At 37.3% G+C, this 16,142-nt stretch overlaps 1 long non-coding RNA gene across 1 annotated transcript in view; it reads left to right on the top strand.

Moving 5' to 3' along the window:
- Positions 1 to 16,142, top strand: part of LOC108544650 (uncharacterized) — a 134,131-nt gene that overhangs the window by 32,982 nt on the left and 85,007 nt on the right. Inside the window, exon 3 of the long non-coding RNA XR_001889910.1 lies at positions 15,296 to 15,403. This is a non-coding gene — a long non-coding RNA (uncharacterized LOC108544650). The remainder of the gene's footprint in view (positions 1 to 15,295; positions 15,404 to 16,142) is intronic.

Genomic DNA, 16,142 nt, shown 5'->3' with positions numbered 1-16,142 from the left:
CAGCACTTTAGGAAGTCAAGGTGAAAAGACTGTTCGAGGCTAGGAGTTCCAGACCAACCTGGGCAACACAACAATATCCTGTCTCTACAAGAAAATAAAAAGTTAATTGGTGTGGTGGCATGTACCTGTAGTCTTGAACTCGTATGCTCAAGTAATCCTCCCACCTCAAACTCTCAAATAATCTTAGCTGCCATAGAAGTTCAAGATTACAGTTAGCTGTGATCATGCCACTGCTCTCCAGCATGGGCAACAGAGTGAGACCCTGCCTCTACAAAAAAAACAAAAATCAAACAAAAATACAGAATTTTTTTTTTTAATGTCACAATTGTGAATATGGATGTTATGGACTGAATTGTATCCCTACCAAAATTGATATGTTGAAACCCTAACCCCAGTACCTCAGAATGTGATTACATTTGGAGATAGGGCCTTTGAAGGGGTAATGAAGTTAAAATGAAGCCATTAGGTGTGGGCTCTAATCCAGTCTGACTGGTGTCCTCATAAGAGGAATTGAGGGCACACAGAAAGATGTGCACAGAAGGAGGACCATGTGCAAAGACGACGAGAAGATGGCCATCTGCAATTCAAAGAGAAAGACTCACAGAAACCGATCCTACCAGCACCTTAATCTTGGACTTCCAGCCTCCAGAATTGTGAGAAAATAAAATTTTGCTGCATAAGCCACTGTTTTTGTCTATTTTCTGTTATAACTGAATACATGAGACTAGACAATTTATAAAGAAAATACTTATTTTCTACACTTCTGGAGGCTAGGAAGTCCAAGATTTTGGTGTGGGAAACTAGTAAAGGCTTCCTTGCTGCATCATAACATCACAGAGGGCATGATGTGAAGAGAGGGCAAGAGCATGTTTCAGCTCAGTTCCTGCTTCCTCATTTTATAAAACTACCAATCCCATCATGAGGAACCCCACTTTGATGATCTTATCTAATCCTAATTACCTCCCAAAGGCCCTACCTCCAATCAACACATAAATTTGAGCATTAAGTTTCTAACACATGAAATTTGGGGGACACATTCAAATGATAGCAGCCAACAGGTCTTTGGCATTTTGTTATGCCAGCCTGATATGGTTTGGATCTGTGTTCCCACCCAAATCACATGTTCAATTGTAGTACCCAGTGTTGGAGGTGGGGCCTGGTAGGAAGTGCCTGGATCATGGAGGTGGATCTTTCATGAATGCTTTAGCGCCATCCCCTTGGTGTTGTTTGTGATAGAGTTCTCAAAAGATCTGATAGTTTAAAAGTGTGGGGCACCTCTCCCCACTGTTCCTCCTGCTCCAGCCGTGGGAAGTACTGGCTTTTTCTTTGCCTTCTACCATAATTATCTGTTTCCTGAGGTCTCCCCAGAACCCGAGGAGATGCCAGCATCATGCCTGCCGTACATCCCGCAGAACCATAAGCTCATTAAACTTCTCTTCTTTATAAATGACCCAGTCTTAGCAGTCTTAGGTATTTCTTTATAGCAGTGTGTGAATGGACTAATACAGAAAATTGGTACTGAGGAGTGGGACATTGCTATAAAGATACTTGAAAATGTGGAAGCGGCTTTGGAACTGGGTAATGGGCAGAGATTGGAAGAGTGTGGAGGAGAGCTCAGAAGAAGTCAAGAAAATGAGGGAAAGTTTGGAACTTTCTAGAGACTTATTAAATTGTTCTGACCAAAATGCTGATAGTGATATGGACAGGAAAGTCCAGGCTGAGGAGGTCTCAGATGGAAATGAAGAACTTATTGGGAACTGGAGTAAAGGTCACTTTTGTTAGGCCTTAGCAAAGAGCTTGGTTGTATTCTGCCCCTGCCCCAGGGATCTGTGGAACTATGAACTTGAGAGTGATGATTTAGTGTATCTAGTGGAAGAAATTTCTAAGCAACAACGCATTCAAGATGTATCTTGGCTACTTCTAACAACTTATATGCATAAGCAAATAAATTACCTAAAACTCAAACATATTTAAAAGGGAAGCAGAACGTAAAAGCTTGGAAAATTTGCAGCCTGGTGATGTCCAGGCTGGGGAAATTTGCATAAGTAGAAAGGAGTCAAATGCTGATAACGAAGACAATGGAAAAAAGGCCTCTGAGGCATTTTAGAGAACTTCAAGGCCTTCCCCCCATCACAGGCCCAGAGACCTAAGAGGGAAATAGGTTTTGTGGGTCAGGTCCAGGGCCCTGCCATCCTAAACAGACTTGGGACACTGCTCACTGTGTCCTAGCCACTCCAGCTCCAGCCGTAGGTCAAAGGAGCCCAGGTAGAGCTTGGGCTACTGCTTCAGAGGGTACACAAGCCATAAGCCTAGTGGCTTCCATGTGGTGTTAACCTGCAAATATGCAGAATGCAAGAGTTGAGGTTAGGGAGCCTTCACCTAGATTTCAGGGAATGTATGGAAAAGCATGCATGTCCAGACAGAAGCCTGCTGCATGGGTGGTTCCCTCGTGGAGAACTTCTAGTTGGGCAGTATCAAGGGGAAATGTGGGGTTGAGGGCCCCACACAGAGTTCTCACTGGGGCACTGCCTAGTGGAGCTGTGAGAAGAGGCCCACCATCCTGCAAAACCCAGAATGGTAGATCCACTGACACCTTGCACCATGTCCCTGGAAAAGCCACAAGCACTCAACACCAGCCCATAAAAGCAGCTGTCGGGGCTGACCCCTGAAAAGCCACAGGAGCAGGGCTGCCCAAGGCCTTAGGAACCCACTCCTTGAACCAGTGGACTCTGGATGTGAGACATGGAGTCAAAGGAGATTATTTTGGAGCTTTAAGATTTAATGACCTTCTGATGGGTTTCAGGCTTCTGTGGGGCCTGTAGCCCCTTTCTTTTGGCTGATTTCTCCCTTTTGGAATGGGAGTATTTACCCAATGCTTGTACTCCCATTGTATCTTGGGAGTAACTGACTTGTTTTTGATTTTACAGTCTCAGAGAAGAGGAAGGGATTAGCCTTGTCTCAGATGAGACCTTGGACTTTTGATTTAATGTTGAATTAAGAATCTGGGGATTGTTGGGAAGGCAATATTGTATTTTTCAATGTGAGAAGGACATGAGATTTGAGAGGGGCCAGGGGTGGAGTGATATGGTCTGAATCTGTGTTCCCACCCAAATCTCATGTTCTATTGTCATTCCCATTGTTGGAGGCGAAGCCTGGTGGGAGGTGATTGGATCCGTCATGAATGGTTTAGCACCATCCCCTTTGTGCTGTCTCATGATAGAATTCTTGCGAGATCTTGTTTAAAAGTGTGTGGCACCTCCCGCCTTTCTCTCTCTCCCTCCTGCTCAGGCCATAAGAGGTGCCACCTCCCCCTTCACCTTCCACCTAGACTGTAAGTTTCCCAAGGCCTCCGCAGGAGCCAAGCAGGTGCTGCCTTGCTTCCTGTACAACCTGAAGAACTGTGAGCCAGTTAAACCTCTTTCCTTATAAGCTACCCGGTCTCAGGTATTTCTTTACAGCAGTATGAGAACAAACTAATAGACAACCCCAGCAAAGGCAGTAGCATATAATGTATTTGAGAAGAAGGAATATATATGCACACAGAGCACAAAACACACCAGTCTATGATCCTGGACCACTAAGCCTGGGATAAAATAGCCTCTTTCAGATATTTTTACCATTTCAGTTCCATGAGAAAAGTGTGTGAGGAGAATATATTACTGAAAAATGTCCAGAATTACTAAATTAATAAGGTAGTGCAACCCTGAACTTAACTCAGAAAATAGGATAATACACCCTTTTAAATCAAACCAATTTTACTGTTTTTCTTTAACAATTACATGTATGAGATCAATCTCGATTAGATGATTGTAATAAAATGGAATAGAACTTTACTCTTGAGGAAATTAGTACATTAGAATTTAAAGATGCTTTAAATAAAACATAAATAGAAAAAATTTTTATGTGGTATTTCATATCTTTTAGAAGGCATTCTACTGAGAATTATTTGGAGACTTTTAGAGGAAAAAGTGGTGGTCTTAGAGACTATCTTACCCAGTGCTTCATTTTAGAGGTGAAAGAAATGAATTGCCCCAAATTGTATGAGTTAGTAGAAGAGTTAGGCCCAGAAATGGCTCAGCAATGCTTACAACTCTGCTCTGCATTTATCTCTGCACCCCATTAGTAAAAAAATTTAAGCATATACCTTCTATATATGTGTTTGTATATTTATTTGTAACTTAATATATACATAATTAATATATGATTGGTATAAAATATATACAAAAGTTGAAATGTAAAAGCGCATTTACAGGGCATCCAATTCTGGATAACATGGAATAGATGTATTTCTCTTTATTCCTCCTGCTAAGTATAGCTACAAACTCTGGACATAATAGAAATACAGGGGACTCTGAAAAGTGAAGAAAAGAAGAAAGACTGACTAGAGATCTTGACACCCATAGAATAACATAGAAGTGTATTCCCTGTGTTTTCTTATTGTCTCATATATCTTAGATGGGTGCTGGAGAACCCTGCAACCTGAAAACACCAACAGATGCAAACAAAGGAGTGCTAAGAAAATCCTGCTTTCTCTAGGATGGGAAGGGGCAGCCAAACAGGCAAAAACTTTGAGAGAATAACTTCAACATAACAATATGGAAAAAACTGACCCAAAGCCACAGAGGGAAAACTATACTTCAACCCTCATCACCCCTCAGTAAGAGAAAACCCTCCCTGCCCCAGGCACACACATACAATACCCATCACCCTGCCGCTGGAGCAGTATCATTGAAAGACTATTAGCCAGTCTGGACTTTGAGTTCTGCCAGGTATCAACAATCTCCTATCAGTAGAGAGCACTTGGTAAACCCAGACTTCTAACCCATCCCAGCCATAATAAGACATTCCATCCCCTACTACTGAAGTGATATCAGCAGAGGCCTAGTGAGGAGCCTGAAATTTCATACCTATCCAGCAATGAATTGCACCTCCCTATTAAAATGGCAATGGAAACTGAGTGGGGAATTGGACTTCCCCTACAACCTGGCAGTAATAAGATGGTACCTGCCATACTCTTCTGGCACAGTGTCAAGGGAATCTTGCTAAAACAGAAGATGCAAATAAACCCTAATGATCCTAAAACAATATCAAAAATGTCTAGAACACAGTCAAAAGTACTGTCACATCAAGAATGAGGAAATCCTAATTTGATGACAAAAGATAGGTAACAGATACCACTACCTAGATGTCAAAGATGTTGATATTATCTGACAATTATTTTAACTTGGACATTATAAAAAGACTTCAATAAACAATTAGAAATATGCTTGAAACAAATGAAAAAATAGACTCAAAAATAAATAGAAAGCTTTAGCAAAAAAAGTCATTTTAGCGAAAAAAAAAAAAAAGAAAATTTCACAACTGAAAAAAGTAATAACTGAATATCCAGTAAAAATCTCACCAAATTGACTCAACAGACTAAAAAAGACAAAAGAATCTATGGACTTGACAATAGAACAATGGAAGTCACCAGTCTGAGCAAGAGAAAAACTAGACTGAAACAAACAGACAAAAAAATGGACAGAGCTTAAGGTCTCATTGAGATGATAAAAAGGTTTGCCATTCATGATATTAGAGTTCCACAGAGAAGAAAGAGGGCATATTCAAATAATTAATAGCTAAACATTTCTATAATTTGACAAAATACATAAACCTACAAATTCAAGCAGTTGAACAAACCATAACAGGATAAACCAAAGGCATTCCATACCAAGTTACATCAGAATCAAACTTCTGAAAACTAAATAAGTTACATCAGAATCAAACTTCTGAAAATATCTTAAAAAGAGTGAGAAAGAAATAACACCTCACCTGTAGAAGAAAAATAATTCCAATGAAAGTGGGTTTCTCATGAGAATCCATGAAGGCTAGAAAGAAGCTGCACAATATCGTTCAATGTAGAAGGAAAAAAATCTCTCAACCCAAAATTCTATATCCAGTCAAAATATCCTTTAAGAATAAAGGAAAAATCAAGACATTCTCAGTTGGAAGAAAACTAAACAGAATTTGTTCTCTAGATGACCTACCCTAAAAAAAGAGCTAAAGGAAATTATTAAAACAGAAAGAAAATAATAAAAGAAGGGAACCTGGAACATAGATAAGGAAGAAATAACAATAGAAAAAGTAAATACACAGGAAATACAATAAACTTTCTGCTCTTGAATTTTTAAAATAATATCTGATGGTTGAAAGACAATTGTAACATTCTTGTTATGATGTGGTTCTCAATGTATGTAGAGAAAATAGTTTATGCAGTTTTTTTTTTTTTTTTTTTTGAGATGGAGTCTCGCTCTGTCACCCAGGCTGGAGTGCTGTGGCCGGATCTCAGCTCACTGCAAGCTCCGCCTCCCGGGTTCACGCCATTCTCCTGTCTCAGCCTCCCGAGTAGCTGGGACTACAGGCGCCGCCACGTCGCCCGGAATATGCAGTTTTGTTATCAGTAGGGGAGCCAAGGGGACTTAAGGAGAGGTAGGGTTTCTACGCTTCATTCAAATGGATAAAAATTTGTTACCAGAATACTATAATAAGTTATGTATATATAATATGAAATCTAAAGCAACCATTAAATAACTATACAAATATACAATAAAGTATTTTACAGGTAAATTAGAATTACTTTTTAAAATGCTCAAATAGCACGTAGGAAAGCAGAAAAATATAGAAAAGGAAAACGGGATTAACAGAAAATAAAATATAAAATAGTAGACATAAGCCCTAATATGTTAATAATTACATAAAATATACATGGTCTAACTATATTAATTAAAAGACAGAGATTATCAGAGTGGATTAAAATTATTACCTAATATAGGTTAATGCTAAGAAATGCGTTTCACATATAAACATATAGGAAAATTGAAAGTAAAACAATAGAAAAAGAGATACCATGCAAACATTAATGAAAAGAAAAGATGAATGTTTATGTTAATATTAGGTGAATTCGACTTCAGATTGAGAAAAGTTATCAGGGACAAAGGAGAACATTAAATAACTAATGAAAGGGTCAGTCCACCAAGAAGACATAGTAATCGTAAATGTATATGTCACAAACAGCAGAACTGCAAAATAAATGAACAAAAAGAAAAAAAAGAACCTGAAAGACACGAAAGAAGAAATAGACAAACTCACACTTACAGTTGTAGATATCAATATCCCTCTCTTAATAATTAATAGAATAGACAGAAAATCAGCAAGTATATTAAAAAAATCAGCCAACATCAAATTCACACTCATAGAACACAAACTTCATCCAACAACAGCAGAATAAACATTCTTTTCAAATATTCATACAGCATTTACCAAGATATATCATATACTGGGCCATAGAATAAATGTCAACAAACATAAAAGAATTAAAGTCATACAGTGTATTCTCTGATACAATGAAATCAAACTGTAAGTCAATTATAAAACAGTAACAGGACAACCTAAAAACACTTGGAAGCTAAACAATACACTACTTTTTTGTTGTTGTTGTTGTTTTTGTTTTTTGTGACGGAGTTTCGCTCTCGTTGTCCAGGCTGGAGTGCAATGGCACGATCTTGGCTCACTGCAACCTCCACCTCCCAGGTTCTAGCGATTCTCCTACTTCAGCCTCCCAAGTAGCTAGGATTACAGGTGCACAACCCCACGTCCAGCTAATTTTTTGTGTTTTTAGTAGAGATGGGTTTCACCATGTTGGCCAGACTGGTCTTGAACTTCGGACCTCAGGTGATCCAACTGCCTCAGCTTCCCAAAATGCTGGGATTACAGGCGTGAGCCACCATGCCTGGCCTAAAACAGCACACTTTTAAATAAACAATGAGCCCAAGAGGTAGTCTTAGGGAAATAAATACATTGAACCAAATGAAAATAAAAATACAACATATAAAAATTTGTGGGATGCAGCTAAAGGAATGCTGAGAGGGAAATTTATTGCACTAAAGGCATATATTAGAGAAGAGAGAAATATCAAATCAATAATCTAAGATTCCACCTCAAAAAACAAGAAGAAAATAAACCCAAAGCAAGCAGAAGGAAAGAAACAATAAACAGTAGAAAGTAAAGTTGAAAATGAAAAGTAGAGAAAATCAATGAAATAAAAATGGGCTCTTTTAAAAGTTCAATAAAATTGACAAATCTCTAGCAAGGGTGACAAAGAAAAAGAGAAAAGACACAAATTTTTGATATCAGGAATGAAGCAGGGAATATCACTACAGACTCTGAAGATGCCAAAATGATAATAAGAGGATACCATAAATAGCTCTACACATATAAATTTGACAACTCAGATGAAAAAGAGCAATCTTTTGAAAAGCACGAATACTACAACTTACCCAATATAAACTATATAACTGAATAGCCCTGTAACTACTAAGGACATTAAATCTATAATAACCTTCTTAGACATGACACCAAAAGCATGATTCATAACAATAAATACAACCTCATCAAAATTGAAAGTGTTATTAAGGAAAATACCTTGTTAAACAAGGATAGAAAGACAAATTACAGCCTGGGAAAAAACATTGACAAACCACATCTCTGATAAAGGACACAAATATAGAACACAATTTTCTTTTAGGAAAAAAAAAAAGAAAGAAACCTCTTAACTTTAATAATAAAGAAGCAGTCCAATAAGGAAATAGGCAACCAGACACGAAAAGCTATCTCATAAAACAGAATAAATTGGTGTCAAAGAAACACGTGAAAGATGTTTCAACATCACTAACCATTAGAACATGCAAATAAAGAACACAATGAGATATCACTACACAACAATCAGAATGGCTATAACAAAAAAGTAGTGACAATATTAAATGCTAGCAAGGACGCAGAGAAATTGAATCTTTCATATGCTGTTGGTGGAAATGTAAAATGCCACAATCACTCTGGAAAATATTTTGGTAGTATCTTTAAAAAACTAAACATATATTTACAATTCAACCCAGCAACCTTCTGCCTGGACACTTATCCCCCAGAAATGAAAACATACATGAATGTCCATAGCAACTTTATTTGTAATAGACCCAAATTAAAAACAGCTCAAATTTCCTTCAATAAGTGGACAGCTAAACAAATTCTGGTAAATCTGTTATCATGTAATACTATTCATTAATAAAAAGCAACAAGCTGTTAATACATGCAACAAATTTCTGAGTTTGTTAATATATTTTTCAACATGAGAAACTTGGTTCCCATCACTGTAAATATTTTTACTTATTTGCTCAGTTTACTTACTCTTTCAATATAACCAACCTCTTAGTAAGACTGGCTGTGTCCTTCACTTCTATTTCTGATAGTGCCACCAGAAGAACTTTCTTTTGCAATTCTTCTAGAGAAGTTTTGCTAGCTGCATTAGAATTCTCTTAGTCTTCTTTCACCTAAGACTGTTTTAATTTTACCTTAATTCCCAAAGAGTATTTTCACTAGATATAGAATTCTAGCTTGACAGGAGAGACAGTGTGAGTCAGTGCTCCAATTCTGTATGGTTGGTGTCAGTGGAACCCAGCAAGAAGCTGAGCATAAACACCCACCACCCTCAGGCTACAGCTCACCAGGGAATTGCCCTCTAAAAGAAAGGATAGTAAAAGGGTCCAGAGTCTCGTAATACAATGTCCAAAATATCCAAGAAACAATAGAAAAATCACTTCTCATACCAGGAGCCAGGAAAATCACAACATGAATGAGGAAAAACAGCCAATGGATTCCAAAATGGAGAAGAATCAGACGTCAGAATTGACAAGAATTTTAAAGCAACCATTATAAAAATGTCTCAACAAGCCATTAAAATTTTTCTTGGGATAAATGAAAAGATAGAAAATTAGAAAATAAATAAAAGTTCTGTTAAAAAAAAACCCAACCAAATGGAGATTATAGAACTGAAAAATAAAATAACAGAAAAAAACAACTAACTTTATGCCCCAATAGTAGAGTGGAAACAACCAAACATAGAATCAGTAAATTGAAGACAGATCAATAGAATTTATACCATCTGAAAAACAAAGCAAAATATACTTTCAAAACTGAATAAAGTTTCAGGCTAATGGGACAATATAAAGAGCTACTGTTTGTTTCACCAGAGTTCCAGAAGGGGAAGAGAAAAAATGAGACCAAAGAAGTATTCAAAGAAAAAATGGCTGAAAATATCCCAAACTTTGTAAAACACATAAACCTACAGATTCAAGAAGCTTATCTCACAGAAATGAAACCCAAATGGAATAAACCTCAAAAATTTCATACCAAGGTATGTTATAATTAAACTTCTGAAATGTAAAGGAAAAGAAAGTAACCAGAGGGAATCAATGATAGGGGGAAAACAAGTCAAACAACAATAGATTTTTCATCAGAAACCACAGAGGCCAGAAAGAAGCAGCACATTTTAAAATAATGAAAGAAAATAGTGGTCAATTGAGAATTCTTATCTGGTGAAAATATCATTCAGTAATGACGAGTGAATAGGGACATTCTTAGAAAAAATAAAACTAATAGAATTTATTTCCAAGGAATCTGCCCTTGAAGCATGGGCAAAAGGAGTTCTCTAAAGAGAAAGGAAATTATAACAGAAGACTCAAAACCTCAGAAAAGAAAGAACTTCCAGAAGGAAAGAATGTGTAAAAATAAGGGTCAATATAATAGACTAGATTACTTCTCGTAGGTTTCTTAAATCATATCTTATGGTAGAGGCAAAAATCATAATACTATCTGATGTAGTACTTGATATCTATAAAGGAAATACTTGAGGCAACTATATTTTAAAAGCAGGGAGGGAGGGTAAAAGGTCCTAAATGAAACTAAGCCTTCTACACATCACTTAAACTGGTAAAATGTCAATTACAATACATTATGATAACTTGTATATGCATATTGTATTACCTAGAGCAGTAACTAATAAATTATACAAAACAATAAAAAATCTAAATAAATAGAGATGGAGTACTCTACTTTTTGTCAGAAGGGACAGCAATCTCACCTTGCAAAGGAACGTGCATACTAACATGGAGAGAACTATGACCATATTTTGCAGTTTGCACAATTATCAAACAAGTTATCATTGTGGGTAACTAGAATTTAATCTGGAAAAAACATGCTTCCTAGATTTATTCCACCATAGGGATGAAGGAACTGTGGTGTTTTTACATTAACTCCCATCATTCATTAATTGAAGGCTGTTCCCAAATGGATGTTAATTCTGGCATTACTTAGGCAAATTCAGCATGCTTTGTGTTCAGGCAGAGTGGCCTCTAATGTTGAGAGAAAGCCCATAGGGAAGAGATGCAGATATTGACAAGTAGAAGTTGGATGATGACATTGTTTGGCTCTGTGTCCCCACCAAAATCTCATCTCAAATTGTAATCCCCAGGTGTTGAGGGAGGGACCTGGTGAGAGGTGATTGGTTCATGAGGGCTGTTTCCCCCATGCTGTTCTCTTGACAGCGAGTTTTCACAAGATCTGATGGTTTAGAAGTGTTTGGCAGTACCCTCCCCACTCCCGCCACCCTCCTGCTACCATGTAAGACGTGCCTTGGCTTCCGCTTCACCTTCTGCCATGATTGTTAGTTTCCTGAGACCTTCCAAGCCATGGAGAATTGTGAGTCAATTAAACTTCTTTTCTTTGTAAATAACCCAGTCTCAGGTAGTTCTTTATAGCAGTATGAAAATAGACTAATACAGATGGTATACACGGAAATGGTGAAACCCAAGAGAATATAGGGAGTGGGCGTGCTGACAGCATCCGCTTTAGTAGGTTTTTGGTTTTATAAGTGATAGTGGTGGTGGTACCATTTACTGAGTTAACAAGTACAAGAAGACAAAGTAGGCAGGGAGATATAAGAATCTGAGTATGATGAATTTACACTTTTAACACATTTGATTAGCTATATAGTTCTGAAGAAGAAAGAAGAGTATTCTTCCAGTACTGAACCCTAAGGAAATTCTTTTTTAAATTAAATCTCAAGGTTTATTTATTTATTTATTTATTTTTATTTTTTTGAGACAGAGTCTCGCTCTATTGTCCAGGCTGGAATGCAGTGGCGCGATCTCGGCTCACTGCAAGCTCTGCCTCCTGGGTTCATACCGTTCTCCTGCCTCAGCTTCCCTAGTAGCTGGGACTACAGGCTTCCGCCACCACGTCCAGCTAATTTTTTCTATTTTTAGTGGAGACGGGGGTTTCACCGTGTTAGCCAGGATGGTCTCGATCTCCTGACCTAGTGATCCACCCACCTCAGCCTCCCAAAGTGCTGGGATTACAGGTATGAGCCACTGTGCCTGGCCCTTAAGGTTTCTTACAAAGTTTTTTTGACATTAATTACTTTTTGACATTAATTATTTGACACAATAATAATGTCAAAAAACTTTTTTTTTTTTGAGATGGAGTCTCACTCTATTGCCCAAGTTGGAGTGCAGTGGTTCAATCTCGGCTCACTGCAACCTCTGCCTCCCAGATTCAAGCAATTTTCCTGCCTCAGCCTACCGAGTAGCTGGGATTACAGATGTGCACCATCACACCCAGCTAGTTTTTATATTTTTAGTAGAGACAGGGTTTTGCCATATTGGCCAAGCTGGTTTCGAACTCCTGACCTCAAGTGATTCTCCCACCTCGGCCTCCCAAAGTGCTGCGATTATAGGCGTGAGCCACTGCACCCGGCCCTATTATGTTCTAATGAATAAAAGGACTGCTATGTTCAGCTTTCTCCATTTATGAACAATATATATAATATATATATATATGCATATGTGTGTGCACACACATACAGGTATAGTCTCTGTGGAATGTGTAGATTTTCCTGTCATGTTGAATTCGTTATAAATATGATCAAATAAACCATGCTCAAAAAATACATACATCCTCTATTTATATTTTAATGATGAACTGTATATCTTAAATTGGTAACTCATACAGATTAAAATTAATAATGATAAATTTGTTGATTCAATTGCCACCTAGAAGTTTTCTTCAAATATAAAGTCTGAAAGACAAGAGTGATATAATCAAATGTCAATTATGTCTGCAGACTCTGTAGTTGTAGTTTACAATATTACATCTTGAATCTAGATGTTTCTTACTAAAATTATAGTTATGGTTACCTTGCTAAAAGTATGATACCACTTATTTAAGAACCATTTCTATGTTACAAATATATGAGACAAAGGCAGGTATAATTATTTAAAAATTTTCACAAGTTTTATGAAATATTTTAAACACAATAGCCACATGTAGTATACATTTGTCATTTTTGGCTGCACATCTTTTGAAAACCCACCTGCATTTTTGTATTTACCACAAGATAAATTCTGTTTTCTTAAGATACAATTTTAAAACTGCATTTCCCAGCTTTTCTTGTGCCCAGAATTACAGGTGGGGACCAGTTTCCAATAATCATTTCCACCTGCATATGTCTTCAATTTGGAAGTGATCAAGTAGGGAAAAGCTCTGGCAGAGCACACATTTTTTTTTCTGGTGGCTGTGGAGTTGGCAGTGTCACAGGTAGCTTCTCCCTTGGGACTGTTTTTGAAGCAATTCAGAAATTGGCAATAGACTAGGGGTATTGTTCTGGTGAACTTAGCCTGTTTATTACCCTAGCACAATCAATGAGCATACATGCTACCTAGTATCTTTAATAAATATCTATTCTGCTTAATCTGGGTGGAATGAATGTGTTTCCTTGCAACTAAGGTTGTTTAATAGAATAATTTGTACTAAAAGTGCAAGGAACCCTCAAGGAAATAAGTATCTGGGATTCATTATCTGGCAGGTTGGATTTGAAAGCTCTGAGAATACAATTAGTTCTAGAGAAAAGAGCACTGGCACCCATGGCATACTAAAATGAAACACTTGCTTATATTTATCATCCGTGTTCTTGGTTACCTGGAATAATGTTATTATAGAAGGTAAGAAAGTAGGAGAGTTTATGCTGAGAAACGTACAATAGGCATGAAGAACATAAGAGCTATAGGGTGACTTGGCTACTTCTAAATGTGCTTAAGCTTTGAAAGAAAGGAAACAACACCTTAAAGTTTTAAATTCTCAGCTCAACATAGTAAAAAAGCCAGGGCGATAAAATGATTACCCTAAAATTAGCTCTCCTCTCTGTATGGCTGATGAAACTGAAAATTAAATGCACAGTCTAATGCTGTGGTTTCTCAATTACATCAGTTGAATTCTAATGATACCATGACTCTTACTGAAAGTTAAGACACTTCCATGGAATTGTAATTGAGACAGATGGGAAAACCCTGAAAACTCAGAGTACTTTGAACACTCAAATTTACTAAACATCCCTTAGTAGAAGAAATAGCTTTTTCTCCAGTCTTTAATGGGTTGTTCCTGCTTTCCTGAAAACCTTGTAAGCACATTGCCTGAGGCAGTTACCTCAGGAGGTGGTATAACTTTCTTCACAACTCATTCCTGACACCTTTCAATGCCTTGGACCCAAAGCTAGTGTCAGAGTCCAGAGTGCTCCAAAAAGCTAGGGCAAAATTAAACCCAGGAAGAAAAGGCTTACCCACCAAAGGAAAAGAAAAGCAGTGTTTTGCCAAGTTATATTGGCAAATACCTGCAGGAATATATGTGAGAAAGCATTTTAAGATGCTAAAGCAGAACAAATGAAATATAATGCATATGGAAGCAACGTTTTAAATATGGGCCCAGAAAAAGGAAAATATGTGATTTCTAAAAACCATACAAACAGACACAAGCATCTTTGAAAAGTGTGCAGTATCTATTTCCTACAGAATGAAAACAAAGGTGGGAGATGCTGCCATTAATATGAGCCTCATTAGCAGCACTTAACCACGTTGTGATAATCAGAGTGCTTTGACACACACTTTGCCTTGCTGATTGATTAGGGGGTCCCTGGGTCTGAAAACGTGTAACCATTAAGGTCCCACTTGATCTGTATAAGTAACACAAAAAGAAATAAACAAACAAAAACAGCAGCAACAAATAAGCCTAGAAAACAGATTTCCAGGATTGTGCTTCCATGCCATGACTCCGAGTCAAGTCACAACACAGAATTTCTTGAATGAAGAGTAGGCTGGGAATTCTTGAGGAAGAACCCATAACCAACCCACTCCTGGGATAATGGTATTAATTTATTGATGAAGGCAGAGCCCTTATGACATACTTACTTCTTAAAGGTCCTAGCTCTTAATACTATCACAATGGCAAATAAATCTCAACATGAGTTTTTGAGGGAACATTTCAACCATAGCACCTGTAGACACCTACATTTTCTTTCTTGGTGATCATGGAAATGTTTATATATTAACATTTCCCATGCCCTACCTTTTCTAATAATTATTATATTTTTCCATAGGTTAGAAAATATCCAGAAAAAATTGTGAATAAATCAGAGGAGAAATGGACATTACCCAGATGTCAGGCTTGAAGCTTCATAAAGTAACTGAAGAGAATTTGGAAAATAGTAAGTGTGTTATAATTATAACTGATATTTATAGAATACAAGGTTGGAACATAGCATTGTTGCTATGCTTTTGTAAATTTAATATAGTAGAAGAATATATATTGATTTTGTCCACTAAAAGATGGGCTGAGAGAGACATCACTCATTTACGTTTGCCTACCAAATACATTTTGAACAGCCACTTTGCATTTTGATATTTTACCACACTCTAAATTCTACTCAAGGTTGATTTCATTTTAAAAACTCCCATATGTCCTAGAGAGTCTAGTAACTAGGTTGTGGAAATGTGGCTATGGTTTCATCAATCAGAAACATTCATGCAAGACAATGACTCAGAAGTGACCTATGTGCAAAAAGTTTCCATATAGTAATTTTTTTATTATGTTTTTATTATTATACTTTAAGTTCTAGGGTACATGTGCACAATGTGCAGGTTTGTTACATATGTATACATGTGCCATGTAGGTGTGCTGCACCCATTAACTCGTCATTTACATTAGGTATATCTCCTAATGCTATCCCTCCCCACTACCCCCAGCCCATGACAGGCCCCAGTGGGTGATGTTCCCCAGCCTGTGTCTAAGTGTTCCCATTGTTCAATTCCCACCTATGAGTAAGAACATGCAGTGTTTGGTTTTTCCATTCCTGTTTTAGTTTGCTGAGAATGATGGTTTCCAGCTTCATCCATGTCCTTACAGAGGACATGGACTCATCCATTTTTATGTCTGCATAGTATTCC

This window comes from Rhinopithecus bieti, unplaced genomic scaffold (genome assembly GCF_001698545.2).
Source record: "Rhinopithecus bieti isolate Rb0 unplaced genomic scaffold, ASM169854v2 scaffold_21703, whole genome shotgun sequence".
Taxonomy (NCBI): domain Eukaryota; kingdom Metazoa; phylum Chordata; class Mammalia; order Primates; family Cercopithecidae; genus Rhinopithecus; species Rhinopithecus bieti.
Note: the sequence above shows the minus strand (reverse complement) of the source record. Positions and strands in the feature narration are given on the sequence as shown.